Here is a 6,945-nt window from a genome sequence, read left to right on the forward strand (position 1 = left end):
TGGCTGGGGTCACCAGGAAGGGGGAAGGCCTGCAAGTGAAGCGATGGGAAAGGCCTGGAGAAGGGGTCTTGTGAATGTAAGGGAGGACATTTTTTAAAATATATATATTTTATTGATTTTTTACAGTGAGGAAGGGAGAGGGATAGAGTTAGAAACATCGATAAGAGAGAAACATTGATCAGCTGCCTCTTGCACACTCCCCACTGGGGATGTGCCCGCAACCAAGGTACATGCCCTTGACTGGAATCGAACCTGGGACCTTTCAGTCTGCAGGCCGATGCTCTATCCACTTAGGCAAACCAGTTAGGGCAGGGAGGACATTTTTAAGAACTTAAAACCCCCAGGGAGCTAGGGGAGGGCAGCACTCCTAGAAAGATTTTAAAATTGGGGCTTTTCAGGCGAATACCACACTTTACTTAGTGGGTTTTGGCAGGAACGAGAAAGCGATTTCCCGGGCCAAGTTTATATTCTTTAGGGCCATCCTCTCCCTTCACCTCCAGCATACTTGTGGCATTCCCTGCTTGAAATACCTATTCTGTTGCTCACAGAATAACTCAGTTGTAGCCCTGATATGCGAAGGGAGGGTGAATAATTGCACCTTATATTGTAAAGCACTCTACAGTTTACAAAGAACTTTTTATTTAACTGGTTCATTATACTAGAATTAGAAAGCAACACTGAGTTAGGCAGAGAGAAACTCAAGATGTAGGGTTTTTTGTGTGTGTTTCCTGGTACACCTACCAAGGTTGGCGCCACTCACTCTCCATTTCCTTCCCCAACAGTACCTTGGTGGGGGGAGGGGGGAGGAGAGTAGGGAGAAGCTGAACTGCAGACAGATGTGGAGGAGCCTGCTGTGAAGGACTTCCTTGAAATAGCTGATGAGTAAGTCCTTACTAAACAAGGACCTAAGTAAAACCAGAAGAAGAACCTATGGATTGGAAGAATAGGGTGGGAAGGAAAAGGCAGGTGGGATAGGAATAGAGACTGAGTAGAAGGTTGTGATTAGGCTAGAGGCCATAGGAAAGTTGTATATATATCCAAAACAAACAAATTTTAGAAGCCAGATAGACCTGGAATCCTGGTGTCGTCACTTCCGAGCCAGCGCTGTGACCTTAGGTAAGTTATGGACACTCCCCAAACTTCATCTTTAAGATTCAAATAATAGTTCCTACTTTATGATTGACTGTGCAGATTAAAAGAGATAGAAAAACTTAGTATAGTGTAATTATTATTATTTATTATTAAGTAAGTAAAATTTAAAAGTATTAATATTAGTGTGGTATAATAAATATTTATACTCTTACCTAGAGGCTCGATGCATGAAATATGTGCAAAAGTATGCCTTTCTTCCCCCAGCTGCCGGCACCTGCTTCCCTCTGGCGCCTGGGACCCGGGCTTCCCTCACAGCCCCAGCTTAGTCTGGAATGTCGTCTGGAAGGATGTCCGGAAGGTCATCTGGTCTAATTAGCATATTATGCTTTTATTATTATAGATTATATGCCAGGTACTATACTAAGTATAATAATAATATTATATATATACTATTATTATCTGCAGAAACTCCTTTTGTGGAAGCATCAAAAGATGAATTGGAGTAGAAGTACCAATTAGGCTATGAAAAGTTTCTAAGGAAGGCAGCAACTATGAGATACTTCAGAGGGAAAATGGACAGAGCAGTACAATCAATTGGATGTGGGGAAAGAGTACTAGGGAATGAAAGATGGTTGTCATTTCTAGATTGAATAAATGGTTATTGTCATTCACATAAATAGGTACTACTGGTGGACTAACAGGTTTTGGAGGAAAATGACTAGTTTGATGTTGGACATGTATAACTGGAGGCTTTCTGTGTATGAATGACAAAGTAGCAATTGGAAATATGGATTTGGATGTCATGTGTAGACTGGAACTTTGAGAGTCAATGACTTAGGTGAGTCAGTTGAAAATCAGATAACGAGGAAAAAGGAAGGGCACCAGAGGTAGGTAGGCAGGGGGAGGTAAGGACTTACACAATGACACAGGCAGGAATTGGGGGAGGAAGGAAAAGAAAAGTTACAAGTGTAAAAGGAGGGGTTGGTGGCAGGGGAGGAGTGAGGAGGAGCTTGTCAGCAGGTCAAATGTTATATGGAGGAAGCCAATGACAACAGATCAAGAGTCTATTGGGATGGAACTCCCTCCAGGAATTGTTTGGAAAGTTACCAGAGTGATTTTGCTTGTCCCAGTGATTGCAGAAGGGGAACTACTAGAATGCAATTGGTCAGCCAAAGATACTCAACAACTTGCAATGCCCAGAACTATCCTGCATAGCAAAGAATTGTCCTGCAGCCTGTGTGACTTGACCTTCCCACTGCTCATTCATGTAGATGAAAAACCTGTTTATATTTACCTGAGCTAGAATCTATTTCATATATAAACATAAAGTATCTTTCACACAGTTTAAGATATATTAAATTTTCCTAGAATGTGGTGACAAATCGAATGGCAATGCCATTCTAGGAATTTGAATGACCAGTACAGTCTATTTCGTGGCTATTTCACTGCAATTCTAAAGATGGATGCAAGCATCTATTTCATTGTGTCTTTTAGTTTAGGCATGCCCGAGCAGTTCCGTATTGGATCACAGATGTACTTTATCCTTTATGTTATAGTTAAGGCATATCTTTGAATTTTTTAAAATTACTTTTGTAGGTACTTTATGATTTTCCTCTCCCACTGTTAAACATTATGTGCCCAATATTTGTTATTAAAAGGGGCATTAGGTTTGACCAGGCTGAGAACCACTTATTCAATCATCAATCAATATCTTTTGGGTGCTGACTATGTGCTAGGCATCATTCTAGTTTACTGCCCTTATGGAGCTTACATTCTAATGTGAGTGTGGGAGAGGCAGACATTAAATAATTAACATAAACTAAATAAGTACATTCTATGGTACATTCGAAAGTGATTTGTTACAAAAAATAAAACAGGATAAAGGAGATTGGGAATGCAGGAGAGAGTGTGGGATGATATGGTATCTACAGTGATCAGGGTGAACTTTATTAAGAAGGTGACATGCAAGGAAAGATCTTGAGTTGGCAAGAGAATGGTCCTGGGGATTTCTGAGGGAAAAACATTCAGAAAGAGAGAACAATTAGGCCTAGGCCTCAAGGTAAATGTGTGCCTGAAGTTTTCAAGAAACACCAAGGATGCCATTGTGGCTGGATTGGAGAGAGTGAGGAGTGAGAGGACTGAGGGTAACCACTGGGTTGGAACCGGTGAGGTAGGACTGATAGGGCACTGCAAGAACTTGGGCTTTCACACTGAATGAAATGGGCAGCAGCTGGAGAGAAGTAACATGCTCTCTCCAGGATAGATCATAGAGAGCAATGGTGAAAGCAAGTAGGCAAGAAGCTATTGCAGTAATCCAGGCAAGAAACATGAGTGGCTTGAACCAGTGTTCACTGGAGAGTAGGGATGAGTGGGGTTGGAGGTGAAGAGGTCTGATCATCGGATTGACTCTGATCCAGGTTGGTGGAATGTTGAAGAGGGGAGGACTCAGTCCCTGGGCAATGCTCACTCATGACTTCTGCCCAGAGAGGAGCTGACTTGTTTAGAGTGGATAGTCTTCCTCACTTCTGACCTTGATCTTTTCCATGGAGTTAACCCCTTTGATGAAACTGAGGGTTTGGGAGCAAGCTGGTAATTACTCTAAGTACAAAGACCCATAAGCAATATCGATCCGATAAAAAGTATGTCTAGAAGAGGTGGATTTGGAATTGTGGCAATGGAGGATGCAAGACAGAATTTTGACAAAGAAGGGCAGGCGGAAGCTAGGCCCTACAGGTGAAAGGATGCTCTAGGATTGGGAACAGGACGCAACTAACTATGCTTATAAGGTGAAGTGAGGAAGCCAGTACAAGCTGAAACATGAAAATTCAGAGCATGGGGATAATTGATGATGGAACTAGGAACTGTTTAATCTTGGAAGGAAGGTGGAACAGTATTTCCTGTCAGAAAGGAAAGAAAGACAGGAATGGACTGATTCAGAAAAATTATAAAGAGATAAGGACATGGAACATTTAAAAATCTTATTTGTTTATCATGAAAAACAAACTATGTGGTAAGAAATTAAAACAACCAGAAATTAGTAACAGAATTCCCAATAAATCTATTCCTGGAGTTTTCAAGAAACACCAAGGTTGCCAAGTGTGGCTGGATTGGAGAGAGTGGGGAGTGAAAGAATTATCCCTGTGAAGTGTTTGGTATATATTGTCTAAAATTTTTCCTGTGACTATGATTTCTTTTTGTAGATGTTACATGCGAACCTACAATATTAGTATTTTTTTTCTTCGCAGGCTATAAGATTGATATAAGTATTTATTGAGCATCTATTTTATAGCAGATATTACCATCAATCTTTTTTGATCCTGTTATTCACATCTTCTATAACTATGCATAATTTTTCTCTTCTTAATTTTTCAAGAATTAAAAAAATTCACTAAGATCTCCCAACTTTTCTTTTTCCTCTTATTTCTTGAATTTTTCATTGTGTATTTTAATGCCATAGTATTTGATACATGAAGATTTATACTAGCAATAACTTTATTGTGAGCTGTATCCTTTGCCATTATAAAGTGACTATCTCTGTCCCATTTAATCATTTTCTAAAAAGTTTATTACTCACTTGAAATTATTTAATTAGATATGTTTAATCTTTTTTAAAATCTTTTTTTTTTGAGAAAGAGGAAGTGGGGGAGGGGGAGGAGGAGGAGAAGGAGGAGAGAGAGAGAGAGAGAGAGAGAGAGAGAGAGAGAGAGATCCATCTTAGAGAGATTGGTTGCCTCCCATACTTGCCCTGACTAGGGATGGAACCTGAAACTTAGGTATGTTCCCTGACCAGGAATGGAACCTGCAATCTTTTGGAGGACGGGAGGACACTTTAACCAACTGAGCCACCCGGCCAGGATGGTGTGTCTAATCTTATCTGTTATATTTGTTTAAATTTCCTTGGTTTTCTCTTTTGATTTATTATCTGTTTTCTTTGGTCTTGTTGTTTTATTATGTTTATCTTTCACTGTGAATTAGTTATCTATTTCTGTGTAAAGAACCACCCTAAAATTTAGCACTTTCTGTGGGTCAGGAATCCTGGCATGGCTTAGCAGAGTCCACTGCTTTGGGTGCTCACAAGCTGAGGTCAAGACTGGACTGGCTCTGTGTTCAGCTGAAGGCCACACTTGGGGGCGGATCTGCTTTCAAGCTCACTCATGTGGTTGTGGCAGGATTTAGTTCCTATGGGCCCTGGAGAGCCTCAGTTTCTTACCACCCGGGCCTCTCCATAGGGCAACTCACAACGTTATCAAAGCAAGTGTGTGAGAAATGTCAGAGAAGCCATGTAAGCAAGACAGAAGTAATAGTCTGTCATAGCCTGATTTCAGAAGTAAAATCCATCATTTTACCACATGCTTTAAAAAAAAATCCTCACCTGAGGATAGGCTTATTGATTTCAGAGAGAGGGGAATGGAGGAAGGGAGGGAGGGAGAAGGGAAGGAGGGAAAGAGAGAGAGAGAGAGAGAGAGAAGAGAGAGAAAGAAACATAGATGCGAGAGAGAACACTGATTAGTTTCCTTCCAGGAATCCCAACCAGGAATCAAACCAGCAACCTAGGTATGTGCCCTGACCGGGAATCAAACCCTCTACCCTTTGGTGTACCGAAGGATGCTCCAACCAACTGAGCCACACTGGCCAGGGCTGCCACATGCTTTTTTGGAGAAGCAAGTCATTATGTTTGACCAAGACATAAGGCCATGAACACCAGGAGGTAGAGGCCATTGGGAGCCACTTTAGAATGCCATACTATACTTGGGCAATTTGGACATTGTAAAGTGTGTTAAATAATATGTTTATATTTATATTTCTCAATTTACCTTAGAAATGAAATGATGATGAAAGATAATGAAATTGATCTACTTAGACTATCTTCTTTTTATTAGTTTGGAGAGCAAATATGATTCTTGTTTTAATGTATTGTCATCAAAATATTATTCTTTATATTATGTAATTTTTAAAGCATTATAACAATTATATTTAATTTTTATGACTTAGGATACTGGTTATTTAAATATAATTTTAGGTATAAGTAGACTCAAAGCTCATTGCCAAACCTTTTGTACGTCATGACTTTTTCATTCATTCATTTATTCATTTTGTTATTCATCTGTTTATGGTCTTGAATTTTTTCCTGAAAATATTTTCAGAAGTGCATAAATGTTATGTTTTTTTAGTTTTGCATATTTGAGAATTTCTTTCTCTTACAATTGTATGTGAAAGGTGATTAGACCAAGTATAGAATTATTTTCCCCTTCAATATTCATTAACCAATGTTGCATTTTCTTCTAGCATCTAACATTGCTTGAAATATGTCCAATTTCTTTGTTGTCAAAGTTGGCCTTTTCCCCTCTGCCTAGATGGCTGCAGGATTTTTTTTTTTCAATCCTTGAAATTCTAAGAAAAAAGCTCTTATTAAATTTTCTTGGAATGTAGTGAGCCCTTTCAAAATGTAATTTTAAGATCTGCTTTCTTTTAGAAAATTCTCCTATTATGTAAATTTTTTTCAGTTCCATCTATTCATTTCCATCTTCAAAGACAGCAGTCAGTCCAGCCATCAGTCGTTTGTCACTTCTGCATTGTCTGTTGGCCATATCTTTCATCCACTCTTTGATCACCTTCATTCTATGCCATTTTCCACTAAATTCTATGTGATCTTTTTTCACCAGCTTTGTTAGCAGTGGAAAAACGACACCCAGGTGCTAGCCTCAGTTCAGCAACCTCAGTTCTTGAGTTCTGGCAAAGAGAAGAATTCATAGCCAGGACTCAAATTATAAGAAAAAGTTTATTTGGAAGTCACAGTGGTAGAAGAAGTGAGCTGTATAAGAGGGAAGAGGAGAAGAGAGGGGAAGGCAGGGG

The sequence above is a fragment of the Myotis brandtii genome, unplaced genomic scaffold (assembly GCF_000412655.1).
Source record: "Myotis brandtii unplaced genomic scaffold, ASM41265v1 scaffold21, whole genome shotgun sequence".
NCBI lineage: Eukaryota > Metazoa > Chordata > Mammalia > Chiroptera > Vespertilionidae > Myotis > Myotis brandtii.